The sequence below is a fragment of the Gavia stellata genome, chromosome 17 (assembly GCF_030936135.1).
Source record: "Gavia stellata isolate bGavSte3 chromosome 17, bGavSte3.hap2, whole genome shotgun sequence".
Lineage (NCBI taxonomy): Eukaryota > Metazoa > Chordata > Aves > Gaviiformes > Gaviidae > Gavia > Gavia stellata.
Genome location: NC_082610.1, coordinates 4,583,072 through 4,598,064, shown reverse-complemented (window position 1 = coordinate 4,598,064; position 14,993 = coordinate 4,583,072).

Below are 14,993 nucleotides of genomic sequence, written 5' to 3'. Positions count from 1 at the left end.
GAGACAGACCGGATGAAATTAGGATAGTTTGGGCTAGCAGACAGGACAAAAGTGGAGTCTGAAATTGGGAGGCTAGGATTTATTGAGCAAAGTGATTTGACCAGCAACAAGAAGCCCAGGGAATTGTCAAAGGAATAAGAGCTGGATAAAATGTCTGCTGGATCGTTTTCCCTTTAAAATATCAATATAAATCCTGGGACTCAAGCTTCATTGTTTTTTGGCTATCAGCAAATTTCTGTGAAACTTACTGTCAAAAATTCCTCCATCCCATCTACCACTCATCCTCTAGCATAAAGTGCTCTGAATCTGTGTACTCCAGTTTTGTTGGTGAAACACAGAAGTGTCAGTGTAGCATTGTACACTGAGCATCTACAGGGCCGTGTTAATAGGATGTAACAAAGTTGAGCACTGAGATTAAGACAGCGATAGAATCAAGACTTTATGTGCAGTTTTTGTTCTGCTCCCTGAGTATTATGATACAGTCTTAAACTGCACTTTTCCACAGACTCTTTTGCTCATTTATTGCACAGGATTAAATGCTCTGGGATTAAGGCTTGAAGGAACAATGCTTTGAATTTTCCAGAAATGGAAAGATGGAGTATGAAAGACAGAGCTTTAGGAAGACTAAGTTTTTGAGTGCAGTGTTGAGGAAATTAATTCTGTCTTTGCCTGTCATTGAGTTCTAAGTGAAAACACTTAGAGATATGTTTTCTTTGCTTTTTGGCTGGATAAACTAGTACCAGTAACAAATAAACTGGTACACTGAGAATTCAAATTCTGAGAATCTGAAGGGAGACATCTAAAATAAATAGATGCAAAAAGAGTAACTCTTCTGTACTTTGGTTTCTTATTGCAAAAAAAGATAATGTGGAGATAACGAAAATGTTGATTAACATCTGCAAAACACATGAACATTAAAGGACATTCAGGAGGAAATTAATTATTTTTGCACAGGGGACCAAGCACTGATAATGAAGAAGACATGACAACTCATTAAGCAAGCACTGTCCATCCTGTCCACTGAATATGGCAAGAATACCTTGGAAAAAATAATCTATGTGGCAAATGAGTATAACAAAATGGAGGGAAAATAACTTTTCCTCCCCACATGTCATAGAAGTTGCTTCTCTAAGCTGCTAGTGGGCTCTTAACATGTCTACTGGATTAGGCTACTCAAATGAGATGAGTGCCCAGCTATGTCTAGTACTGCTTATTTTCTAGATTCAGTTCGTACTTGAGCGTGTGATGGATGTGGGGCTTTCAGCACAGAGATGCAAGTGCTCTGGGTGTATGCAGAAGAAAAAAAAAAAAAAGGGAAACTTATGTAGGATATACATCCATAGCATTTAGGCATGCTTGGGAGATTTTTAGTTTTGCATGTTGGCCTTAGAGCCCTAGACTGTATATCAGTGCTACGTATCTAAGTCCTTTCTTTGGAAAGGCCCAGGTGAATTTGGAGCCCAGGTCCCGTATTTAAAGGAATGCTTCAACTTAGGACTCGCTTATGTGACTTAAGAGGCTGTTTTCCTGATTGCCTTCCCTTTGAGAATTGGCAGCCTTAAAATTCTTCATCAAAGTTTCTAATTGATGTTCATGAGGTGGATAGTCTCTCTTTTGTTCTTTCAAGAATAATTTTTTCTTTGTCACTAGATTGTAAAAATATCCCCAAATAATTACTGCTGTATTCTCGGAATTATTAACAAATAATCTAGAAATAGATATTTCTCCTCCCTAATCTTTGTATTAAGACAAATTCATGGAAGATGGATTCATCAAGGGATATTGAATGCAGGAAGTCCTTGTGCTACAGAATGTCAAAAGCTGAAGAGGATATTAAAGAAGCATCACTATATGCTTGTCCTATTCTTAGTCTCTTCTTAGACATCAACTGTTGATCACGATGAGACATGGTAGAGTTAGCTGATTCTGCAGGGTTCTTCTCTACTGGTCCAGGACATTCTCTCTTTGCACCTGAAAAATACAAATCTGTCCATTACATTATTTAGAATTGGTCAATGGGACAAATGCTTTCAGAGGGTTGGAAGAACTTGCTTCTACTGCCTGTGTCCTCAGCAAAGCGATGTTGTACTGAAAGGATGAAGAGAAAGATGGCAGTGAGGATTGTGAGCTACCTGAAGACATTTAATTTAACACTATCTATACCTATTCCAGAGCAGGTATTTCCAGTAGCATACCTCCGTGGATCTGGTAGTTGATGAGATATCTGATTTTATATCTGTGCTCACTGCCTCTTTCTTTAGACGTGCTTTCTTTGGCATGCATCTCAGACTGAATATAGCAACTTCCAGATTTTTATTCCCTGCAAAATGTCTCCCACCACACCTACATTTAAAAGGGCGCAGGATCCAGTTAGCTAATTTATTCCTAGGCGGTTAAACTACTGTATATGAGCACCAGACCACAGAGTAGATTTAACATACTATTTTAAGAATATGTGAACAGTGTTGTGTAGGGGCACGTATCTCTGTCTGTCTCAGAGTGATAATCTAATTGGAGGTCGTCCTTTGTGTAACCCTGTTAACATTTTAGACTATTCTGGGAAACCCTGTGGCCCAAGTACTATGGAATGTAGTTAGGAAAAACAGTGTTTTCTCAAATATTTCAGACGTGGAATATTTATTTTGTAGCCAGAGAAACTTGTTTTGTTGCCAAGCAACTGACCATGAGTAGGATCCACTGCCAACTGTACTTGAAAAAAAGGAAAAAAACCTACTTACCTCTCCTGAGTCTGCATGTGAGCATTTACACTGCAGTGAAGAGAAATTTTGAAATAAAATCTGTGTGACAGGATTCATTGTTAGTAGCCTCAAGTCAGTTAGGTCTTTTCCCTCCACCTTCCCCTGAGTCATATATAATTGACAGAAGAAGCCACTACTCAAAATATTGGTGCAGGAAATCCAGTCACTTTCAAAAGCCTTCCATTTTGAAGTCTGCTTCATCAGAGCCCTGGATAATGGAGTCTGATCATTCACTCTTTGCTGGGCTTCTGGTCCAAAGGCAGACAAGGACCTTAGATACAACTCAGAATTCTGCTCAGATTATTTTATTGACTTGATATGTTCACTTAAGCAGGCATCCAGATGTTCAAATACAAATATATTAATATAGCTTGATATAAGAATCAGGCTTGTAGCTAATTCTTATGGAGAAGTGGGTCGAGAAACTGTAAAAAGATGCAAGACAGAACTGTGAAATTTGAGGGTTTAGGAGCAGTCTCAGTGATATTTAGGAACTTTTCATGTGATATACAAGTACCGTTTCTCACAGCATGAATCTTTTGGGGTTTCTCAAAGACGTCCAGCAAGCACCTGTTTATCTGTGTTTCCAGTGTGCATTAGTTTATTTGTTCTTTGTTGTGTGTATAGTGCACTTCCATGCTTCACTGCCTACTTTGGAGATGTTGCTTGGGTTTCTCCCGGGAGAGGTCAGATGTCAAATTCTTTATGTTTTCAAGCACAAAAGGAGCTTGCCCATGTTGCTGCTGTTCAGCCTCCTAAAGCTTCCTTTCCAACCTTGGCTCTTCTTTCCATTCTGTCCTCCTCCTTCAGAATAATGCCTGTCAGTTGACCTTGTTTAGCAGTCAAGGCTCCACATGGTGGCATCACCTGTTCTGCGGCTTGGTCTTCAACCGCTGGTGGAGATTATGTGCCCACATGTTAGCTTGGTTATCTTCTGTGACCACAGATGATTTTATAATGTTATGTGAGGCATTTTCGTGGCTCTCGTGAATTAATTGGAAAGTTCAAGCAGTGGATTACTTCAGAAAATGCTATTTCAAATATATTTCAATCATGTAAGAATGATTATCATTCTTCAGTAAGACAGGAAAAGACTTACTGAACATGAAGATGAAGATGCTTACCACATTTCTGGTGTGTTCAGGGGAATTAACTGCCCCCAAATTCTATTCATTATGTTTTTCTCTAGCTAAGAGTATGTGTAACTTTTTGGTGCTGATGAGTTTGAGATTTTTATTAACATAGTTTCATTTGGGAAAAGTTTTGAGGTTTCAGGCTGGATTCCAAAAATGTAGAGTTATTCCAAGTGTAGTTCTCCACCATAAAAACAGCTAAGTTTACTTTTGGTGCAAAGTAGTGCATGGGTATTGGTGATGAATTTAGTTTCTGTCATGTAAGTGTTACTGTAATATTATCAACAAGAAAATAAGTTCAGCAGTACATAATGACTCTGAAATATATAACCTTTTGATATAATTATATGTACAAACACATATTTACCGTTTACAGGCTGTGGCTTAGGTTGGACAACCTGTCATAATACTTCTTTCCATTACTTTAAAAAAATTTCAAAGACCAGTGTTGGGAGCTGTGAGATCTCTCCTAAATACAACGATGATAATTTATGTGCCAGTAATGCCTATGTGATTCAGACTGGTGATCCTCTACGTTGACCCACACATAGGTAGAAGTATGTGCAAAAAGAAAAAAAAAATGCATTTAATACTATTTCTGTTGTAGTACCTCACACTCTGAAAACATTAGATCCTGTTGTGTGAGCTGCTGTGATACTGAAGTTTATAGCCTCCAAAGAGTACTACAATGGAGTCAGTGTTTCTCTGCTCTTTGCTAATGAGTTGTATGAATTTTATACTATCTTGTTCAGTGGCCTATAACAGAACTCATCTGAGTAGTTACCAAGATAGGAGAGGGAGAAAATACAGAAATGCCTTCCTTTCCTTTGAGCCTTGTCATTCTGTGGCAGCACAGCTCAGGATCAGCAGCTTTGTGTGCAGGAAACAAGTTGTGTCTATGCAAATCAAACCAGGAGATAAGTGACCGTGAGAGCTGAGTTGCATTTTGAAAGGACTCATGAAAATGTGAGAGTTATTGTGTCTCTGGATGCCAGAGGCTTTCAAAAAGGAAGATACTAACTTGTCAAATTCAAAAGGTGGAGAAGTTTCAATTAAAAATTTTGTTTGGAAAGATTTCTTTGATCCCAACCTGAAATTTAAGCTCAAAACAAGAGGGGCAACTGTGCCTCAGGGCTCTGGTGTAGTTAATGCCCTCCCTCACGCAGCCACCTCAAATTTGACAGACCAAGTCCAGATCCGTACTCCATCTTGTTAAAATGAGAGACTGACACTATCCTATGTGAGTCTTGTGAATTTTTAGCTATGCTAAACTCTATCACTGTCTCTAGATCAAAACTGGAGAGATGTTTTTATGTGGAGTGAAAGGGTGATATGGTGGTGTTTTTTTTTTTTAAATATTAAGCTTTCTTCAGCAGAACTGGGGCACTGGTTCCTGCCAAGTTCTCCCTCAGCCCACTACCTGGGAATTGTATGCCCAGGAGATGCCTCACAAGCCGGGATTATTGCCGCAGTCTAGTGTTGTGTGTGGAAGGGGAGGAACCTCCCTTGAATATTTTTATTTCCTTGTCTTCAGATTAAACTGATGTCATTTAGAGGAGAGCTGGAAATCCTGTCAGTTCTTATGCAAATAATAGCTCATTGCATTACTTATGTGAGCAAAATCACTGAAAGAGATGATCTTCTGAATTGTCAGTTACTTCCTGATATTTACTTCCATCAGTGGAAATCATAATATACCACAGGTTGTATTTTAGGCAGCTACATGTACCAGAGGTTAATAACCTCTCACAACAGTGTTGTGTTGCTGATGATAGTGGAATTATCTTTGATCCAGAACTGGAAGCATACCTAGGAGGGCTGAGATATTCCTTCATTCCATTCAGGGTTTTTTTTTCAGTACAGGGGATATAATTTCCCAGATTAAATCAAATGTTGACATACCTATGGTTTGTACTAAATACCAGAAATTTGGGTTAGCCATTTAGCATCTTGACCTCAGTAGTATGAGTATGTGAAGAATGTGGACCTGTACTTGGTATCTAATAATTAATTAACCTGTTTTCTCCATTTGCATACAAATTAAATGAATGCTAAAGAAAGCATGACAATTATTTAAATTACACTCACAGCATTTCAGTCTATTGCCTGCAAACCTTTCTTCACTACAAAAAGCAGCAGAAACCCTAAAAAAAATCTGCAGATTGTGGCTGCCTAAAGATCCAGCCTGGAAATACTGTTCAGCCATCTTGAAATCTTTCCTGTTTGTGACACATAGTTGTGTGATGAGGAAACAGAGGCAATGCGATCTGATTTTGCCGTCCAGTCACAAACAAGAATAACAGCTGATGAAAGTATGATCCAGTTCAGTGTTTTGCCCAAATCCATGGTCAGAAATACGGTTGTACATATTTTTTTAACAGACAATTTTGAATAACAGGCATGACAGGTTTTGTAAGATGGGGAACTACGTACTTGCTCTATTGATCACAACAGCTATTGAAAATATTACCAGCTGAACCTTGCTTTCCCCACTCTAATATGGGCACAATATAGTGGCTGGGCTGTATTATGTATTATTTTGTTTGAAAATCCTCTATATTTTTTCCTCTTAGTATGTGCTGTGCCTGCTTGGAAGATGGTTACTAGTCATCGTGGCCCTGGTTCTTGGCTATGCTGTAGTTAGTTTGCACTGGTCTACCGGATCTATACCATGAAAGATAGCCTAAGAGCAAGATAATCCTTTGCTGTCACTCTGTTGTTGTAAGAGGTCCTATGCTACATAGTGTGCAAGTCTGTAAGCAAGGGAGTATGGTCAAAACATCCCAACAATGCCTGAAAACTGCACTAGCTCTAAGTCACTGACAGCTGATGTAAAGCAGAACAGCTCTGAAGATGCTCCGCTTTACACTAGGGTTTGACCTGGAGGATAGTCAGTCTCATGGTCTGGGGAGCCCTGGTAGCGTGTACCTGCCTTGGCTCCACTCCGGGCTCATTTTGTGCAGTTTAGAATGCTGCTGAGAGCCTGGCTCAGTGAGTGTATGCTGGCTCCGTTGAGACTCTGGTTTTCTGAGTGCTTCTGTGTTGCATGCACATTGCTTGTGGCTGGGGCTGCAATGAATATATGTATAAGCTATAGCTGGTAAGCACACGGCTGGTAAATGGAAGAAATAGAAGTGAGTCAAGTAGTAGAATTATGCTTTCACGCTTCTCATGGTTTGCAGGTATCACTAACCGCATTTTACAATAAAATTCACTGGTCCACCTAATGCAAAAGCAATGTTAAATCATGTATCTGCTGAAACACTGATTCTGTTTTTTCCAGGATTGGAAAGTACTGAAGTATTTTTATTTTCTGTAAAAGGTAGTGTTCAAGGGTAGTGATAGTTCATTAACAAACACTTTTAGTTATTTGTTTTGTTCCTTTCTCACTTTCTCAGCCTGTCTTCTACTGAGTTGAAAAAACGGACTATGCAGTCTTAACAGTCACCTGTGGAATAGTTAGAGCAAAGTGTAATATTCTGAGGCTCCACTTTCCCAAGACTTCCTGAAGGAGTCTCTGTTTATCATTCAGCCTGCAGTGCCTGTATTGGGTTACGCTAGGAATGTGGAAAGCTATATGGGAAAATCTGTCAGGCTGTGAAAAGATCTCAGGCTTTGAAATTTTATGGACCACGCTTGCTAATGCACATTCCATATTTCAGGGTGTCTGGCTACCCTCGCTCCTTGTAAGGATGTGACGTACATTGTGGAAAATACGTGCATGCTTTGTTACAAGTGCTACTGAACTGATAAACAAGGCCACAGGCCTAGGGAAGTCACAGAGAGAGGAAATCCCATTAGGGGATAAATTATAGTGACACCTACTAGTGTTGGTACAGTGAAGGGTCTGTCACCATTTACAAAACATGATCTCTAATATGGTAAAGAGCACTGGTGTAACTCCTTTTCCACAACAGCGTTCTAGCAAAATCCCAGTTTAGGAGTGCAGTAAAATCCCAGTTTAGGAGCGGGGCCCATGTTTTTCCTGTATACAAATAATTATGAGACACTTAGGTTAGATATTCAGTTGCTATAAATCGAGTTCATACTCATAAGAGGATTTGCTTTCAGATATTTAAGCAGGACCTAAATTTGCAAGTCGCCAAGTGCAGTTAATAGGACTTTGATCAGATGTCTTGAGTTGTGCATGTATTAACTACGGTGCATATTAGGTGTGCTTTGTAAAATAAAACAAAAAAATCCATTAGCTCATGAAATTAGCCTTTACACATACAGGATACTGTATAAACAGTTTCAAGAGTCTAAAACTCTGGACTGTATTGAAGAGACTTTCTTCCTTATTTTTTACTTTCCATTTGTCTTGTGAGGTTACCTACATGCCCTGGTAAGATAATTAAAAAATAAAACAAAACAAGCAAAAACTTAGGGAATTGAAGGAATTTTCCAATTAAAAAGTTGCAACAAAATGTAATCATCAAAATGTTTTCCTCTTTTTCCCCTCTCTGTTGAATGTACTCACCAAGCTAGTCAACTTTCCTGACTACCTGTTAAAAAGGTGGGATATGAACAGCAAATCTGCTGATGGGGGGTTAACAGGTTGGATTATCTATATGTAAGTGCTTATAGAAAGTGAGGCATGAATTCCAAAACTGCAAGAGTTTGTTTACATCATCATGTCCATTAGTGTTTCTATAAAGCAGAAGACTCTGGGTTTATGAATGCAACATAGAGTCAAAGTCAGTCCTGCAAGTAGGCGTATCCAAAGCCATTTTAGGATTTTATACATCAAAACAAGGATGGCAAACTTTGCTCAGAAGGCAGTAGACACCCCATTCAGATACAATCTATGTCCTGTGGGTTTAGGGAGAGACTCTACTTAATAAACATTTCTTTGTATATGCGCAAAAAACCAGTTTGTCTGTTGGATGAATTTCTGTGGCCTGGTTTATGCCCATCAGACCGTATTATTGTAATTCGACTGTAAAATGACTCAATGCATTTCTTGAGTAACTCTGTCGTCTTTGTTCAGTAGCTCCATATTTTAAACAACAGTAGTTGTTTAGAAGTTACTAGGGTTTTGTTCAGCAGAAAAAAGAAATGTTTGTCTGTGGCAGCCACTGCTTCCTTGAGAAGAGCACCCTTAAGAAGACGTGGCATAGAATAAACTTCAGCCTGTAATGAGGGACCATGGATTTCACCCATGATGCCTGTCTATAGCACCTGGATACTTATGGGCCAGTTTGAATCCCTAGCAACACCTAAGCTTATGCGTATAGGTTCATGGATGCATTAAGGGTGATGGATTATGAACACCTTTCCCTAACGTTTGTGTTGTTTTGTTGGGCTTATATCCAGACCTTAGTGTTATTCAAACCTTATACTTTTTATTTAAAATATGAAGCAAATGCATTGTGAAACTGATATATTTCCAAATAATTTTGTCATCAGACAATTAAAATATCATGTGCTATAAACATCTCTAAGACGCTATGGATGGGAAAGTTGCCAGTTTCACAAGTCACATTGCTTTCAGAAGTACAATGAATGTATAGTATTCTGAACAGTCTGGAAAGAAAAGGAATTTTCCAGCTCTTAAAAACTTTTTTAGCTTTTCGCAGTGCTCTGAAGTCAAATTATGACGATTTTAAAGGCAGAATTGTTAAGCGCCAATGGTTTGTCAGTACTGGCACACTTAGATTCCTAACAACATAGGCGGGCCCATGCTTTATATCTTAATTGTGCATGTGAAATGCTTTTAAAGTAAAGCTAGCCAGAAAATGTGTGCTTCTTATATTAAAAGAAACAAATTAATTTGCTTTTATTATATTAGAAAAAACTGCATATAACTTACACCTTTTTGCTCCAGTGTTGCTGTTTCTGTCTAAGGAATATGTGTGGACTAGGAATTTAAAGAGGAGTCTGTAAGGTTTCACTCTTTTGACATGATTAGACACCAGATGATCTTCCTTGATTTTGAAAACTGCATCTCTCATGGGCTTGATCAAATTGATTTCAATTTGTAAGAAGTTAAAAAGCATCTCTTGAAGTAATTTGTTAGCTTTAACAGAAAGTGTTGTGAATCTGATGCCTTAGAAATGTAGTTAGCGGTCTGAATGTGATGTGATTAACTTCAGGCATTTTGATTTATTGTTGGTCTGTGCCTCAGCTTACTGAATTGCAGGATGAAGACAGGGGTGTTGTGCCTGCCAGAAGGTGTGCAGTTTGCTGTCTCTTCTCTTGTGAGCAAAGAAGATGCGTTCAGAACGGCAAAGTGGTGTGTGGGAGAGCCAGGTACTCTTCCCTGCACTGCTGCTGCCTTCTGGGGTGCTTTTAGAGGAATTGTTCAACAGGGTGCACTAAATGAAAAATCATAAGCTAATTAAAAGAAATGTTGCATATTCCCTGGAAATTGTGGTCGTGAAGATCTTCAGCGTCATGTACTCAAAAAAAGAAATAACATTCTAAAACCTGTAATTGTTATCTGAAAAGAAGAAAAAACAATGTGACAATGTTAATGACCAGTCCCAAAGTAATTGAAGTTCCTTTAGACTATTGTTGCTCTTTAGGAACAAGAATTCCAATGGGAAAACCCCAGAGGAGTGCTAACAATTGGAAAATTTTACCTAAACAGTTACAAAGATTAGCTTGAGTAATATAATTACTAAGGAAGTACAGCAGGCCATGTATGCTGTATGTTGACGTTCTACATATATGCATTGGATAATGCGCTCGTGACCAGTTGGCTTGAAGGAGTCTGTCTCATCACAGGAAAGCGTAATAGTATCTTTCTTCCATCAGTACAAACAGAGGAACAGAAATCCGGGCTGAGTTTTGCAATCCTAACTCAATCGCAGCCAGAAACTCGGTGGATGGGGCTTCTTTTGGGCATTAGATGAAGCAGGGAGTTGCCTGGGGAAAGGCAGCTGGAAGTGGGGAGGTGAAAAGACCCAGCGATGGGCATTGCTTCTCCTAGTCCTTGGTCTGTGCGTGAGTGCAGCGTAACTGACTGAAAGAAAAGGGTATTAAGAAGAGCACAGCCTCCTGCCAGGGCTGAACCCTTTCTCAGCAGTGCCCTGCTGCGGCGCCTCCCCTGCCCTCCTCACCGTGCAGCTCAGCGGAGGGGAAAAGCCCAGTTCAGGAGGCCTGGGAGCCTCTGCACTCACCAGGCCCCGCAGGGTACAGACTTCCCCAAGTCTGCATGTCCTGTGCTTCCCTGCTACTACCAGTGACAGCATTTTGAGCTCCCTGCAGTGTTTCTCTTGCATGTCCCGTCTCCCCCTGCCTGGGTTGGAGATGGAAACCTGCAGCCGATGATGCAATTCTGAGTGGGCAAGATCTGCTGCAGCCAAGGAGCAAAAGCGGTCCCAGGGCTGCAGGGTGTGTTCTCGCTGCCATTTGCTCTGAGAAACTGAGCTTTGCTGGCAGAAAGATGAGGGCAAAATGCTTTATTATGTGTATAACTCTACCAATACTTTGGCAGCAAAATGTAATTTTGCCTGAGCTGTGGAGGAGCCGTCAACCTGTTCTACCCTCTGTTGTACATCAGCTTGTCTGCAATAACACTGAAGCAGTTGCACCTATTTATGCCAGGTGCAAACCTATCGCATGGTCATAGCCACGTAAATGAATCCCATGAGCTCCTGACTGAAGAGACCGCTGTTATTCAGATGAAGATGTAAGCGGCGTGGCTGTCTGGGTGGAAGTGCTAGGTGCCCAAGAGCGTTTTGCCATTTTTTATTTTATGGGTTGTGTGTGTGTAGAGACACTATCTTATTGGGAGAGGTAGTCTGTGATGGTAAAGAGGTCACAGAATGGAATATTTTGAGAGCTAGAGTATAGCAGAAACAGGATTTCAATGCAAATTTGGAATGTTTTCTTAGTAAAATATATGTATTTAAAATAATAGTATTTTCAGACACAGTAAAAACAACTTAAAAATTTCTGAAGAAGAAAAGAGGCTGTTACGCAGAGGTACTTTTTTTTTTTTAATGCAAGGCCTTTGTCTCCTTTATATTAACTAACCTCTCATTTTACATTGCTTTGGCAGTGAGGAAGAACCCTTATAGTGAGTGTATATTTAACACTGGTGCCACGTTGCACTTCAGGAATTGTGTAAGGAGAAATCAATGTAACTGACAAGCAAGTAGTTACGGATGTATGCTGAAGGTGTTATTAATCTTTGCATTGCGATCTGCAATGTTTTTGGAAAATTTATAGTTAAATTTTTGTAGGAAATCGTATCTGGAAAAAGAAAGCAATTAATCCTTCTTTTCTGATGCTTAGTAATGTGGTGTATAAATATGACTGAAGCAATGAGCATGAGATTTCACTGCAAGTGCTGAGGGAGTAATAGATGGGAATTAGCAAAAGAATAAGAGGAATGAATGGGGATATGCACTGAGCGCTTATTCTCTTTGAAAGATGATCTCTCTCCCTGAGACTTAGAGTCACTAAATAGCTAATGGCTGATACAAATGGTTGCAGATAGGATAGATGGCCTCAGGATTGATGGCTGACTGTTGTTGGTCTAGGTTTTTAATCCAGGCTTCTGTTGGAATGCAAAGTTCCTAGCTCAAGATCAATTATACAAGGACATCAAGAAGAAAAAGACAGTCACGGTACTTGTCTGCTTCTCAAACTACCCAAGATGTGAAACTGTTTTTACTTGCAGTGACATGCCTGTTAATGCCAGGCAATGTAATACGTTCTTATTACAACCCTTTGCTTGCAGTTAAAAGTTAAAAAACTTTCCTGATACATCGCTCATTCCTTGCACTTTTCGATGAATTATGATTGTGTTGTCTACACAGATAAATCCTGGGGACTTGGGAGGTCACTGTAGCAAAGTGGAAGGTGCCTCAGTCATTTGGGGTGGGCAGCATGCCAGTAGCTGTGCTCTTAATCTAAATTAATTTCATCGCACTGCAGAAATGCTAGAATACACCCAGAATACAACAGGGAACAAAAGAAGAATTATACAACAAGCAGAGGTGGGCCTGAATCAATTGCTAGCTCTGAATTAGGAGACACTTTCATGTGAGTTTGTATCTGAAACATAAGGCTTGTTCTGATTGGTGTTAAAAAAATGGAGGCTGGTGCAGGGAACAGAGCGCTGGGTAACGTAAGAAATCTAAACTTTCAAGTGTGGCTCTAAACCGCAAGACATACTTAGATAATGACCGTGAAGCAGTTGCCTCAAGTGTAAAGGGTTCTTTACAATAACACCTGTTAAACTTGCTTTGATTTTCCATTAACTAAATACCAATGGGGAGGTATATGAGTATGGAAGGCTGAGAAAAAGATAGAGCTATAACATTTTAAGGGTAGTTTTAAAAAATGGTAACTCTAAAAGAATGTGTGCTGTTATTTTTATTTGCTTTTAGCTTCTGATCATTTATCTAATATACAGAGCAAGAAAATGGGATAAATGTTATGTGCACAATTGCATGCATCAAATTTTGAATATGTGACTTAAACTTCTCCTTTGCTCGTTGGATATCATTCCATGAAGGAGAAGAAAAAATTTCTACTTAGTTCAAGGGTCACACAGCAGACTGCAGACAATTAATGTTGATGACGTTTAAGATGATATGGTTGACAATAAATACAAATAAGTTTGAGTTTCCATACAAAGTAAAAATATTAATTGAATAGCTTATAGCCAATGCTAAAAGTCAATAGGTAATTGAATTAGAGAAGGGAACTAGGTTAACTGAACACATAAATTCTGAACTACTGGGTCAGTTTTGGTTAAAATGCATGAAAGTACTGTTTATTAATTTTAAATGAAAGCATCCATCCAAATGTCAAGTGCTGTGACTTCCTACACTTCCACAGTCAATCAGCTGTGGTCAAAATTCTGTACAAGTGGAGGACTGAATTTTTAAAGATGGAAGTAGAAGAAATTTTTAATTTTTTGTCACTTATTTCTGGCTACTGAAGAATTCTTTAATACAACAGATAGCGTTGATGCTTTTTCTGGTTTTCTACTCCCCATTACGCCCTATTAAGTCACCAGAATAATCTTCTATGAAAAGTGTGGCAAGTGCACCTGACGGTGATGTGCATAGATTTGGGGGCTATCCCTGCTCTCTTCTTGGAAATAAAAGACACGACCTACTTTCTCTGCCCTCTTTGCCCTATAGAGGTTCCTTAACTCATGAGTTTTAGCTACGAGACAGGAGATCCTGTGTGATTTCAGCAAGTCCATATGGTTCTTGAATGCTTTTCCCAAGGTGAGGATTAGAGAACATCAAATGCTGCTTGACGGAGAGAGGAAATCTCGTGTAATGCTTTTGTTCTGCTAACATCTATGTAAAGAGCTGCCTGGGAGTTTTGGAATGGAATCTGTCATCGCTGTAATCCTCTTCTGGAAAATCGTGGTGGAGACAGCACAGGGAGTGATGTCATTGGCTGTCTGACACAGTCATTGCCCACAGCAAACTCATCTTCTTACCAAATTTTCCTTTGTCTCTGACATTTGAATGCCCAATTGGCAAGGTTATTGGTGTTGCTTTTTTTTTTTCTTTCACAGCTGTGTTAAAATTCGAAACACAGATATGCGAGCAAAAGGCTAATACAGAGGAGGGTCTGTTCAACGCTCTCTGCAGACTTCAGAGGAACTTTTGTACCCTCTGTCTTCAGTGTCATATGCAGGAAATTCTTCTTTGCTCCGTACAATGCAATAAACAAACCTCCTGTGTATTAGCTTTAGATTTTAGCACTTCTATCACGGTCTATGGCAAGTGGTAGAACTGTAAGAAAGAATCAGTTTGCTTTGTAAGGGTTCTGGCCTGCCCTTATTCTCACATACACCTATCTGTTAAGGACCCATTACCGTGTAGGGCAACGGTAGCTGTACGACAATGCAAAAATGCTATTTATATACTGTGTGCTAGCAATTAAGTTGAACAATCGTATTTAGTTATTATCCTTCTCTGCCTTTGTAAATTGATCCACCAGTGATGAGAAACGCTGTGATCTGCACTACTGGATGCGAGAAGGCAGCCTGTATCGTAATCCTGTGTTAGAGGTGGATTGCCTTTCTTCCTGGGTAGGTTAAATGTTGCGTATAGGCACCTTTGTTTGGAAGGTAGTGTTGCAGGTTGTGTTCTATGAACTAAACCACGTTTGTATTTAG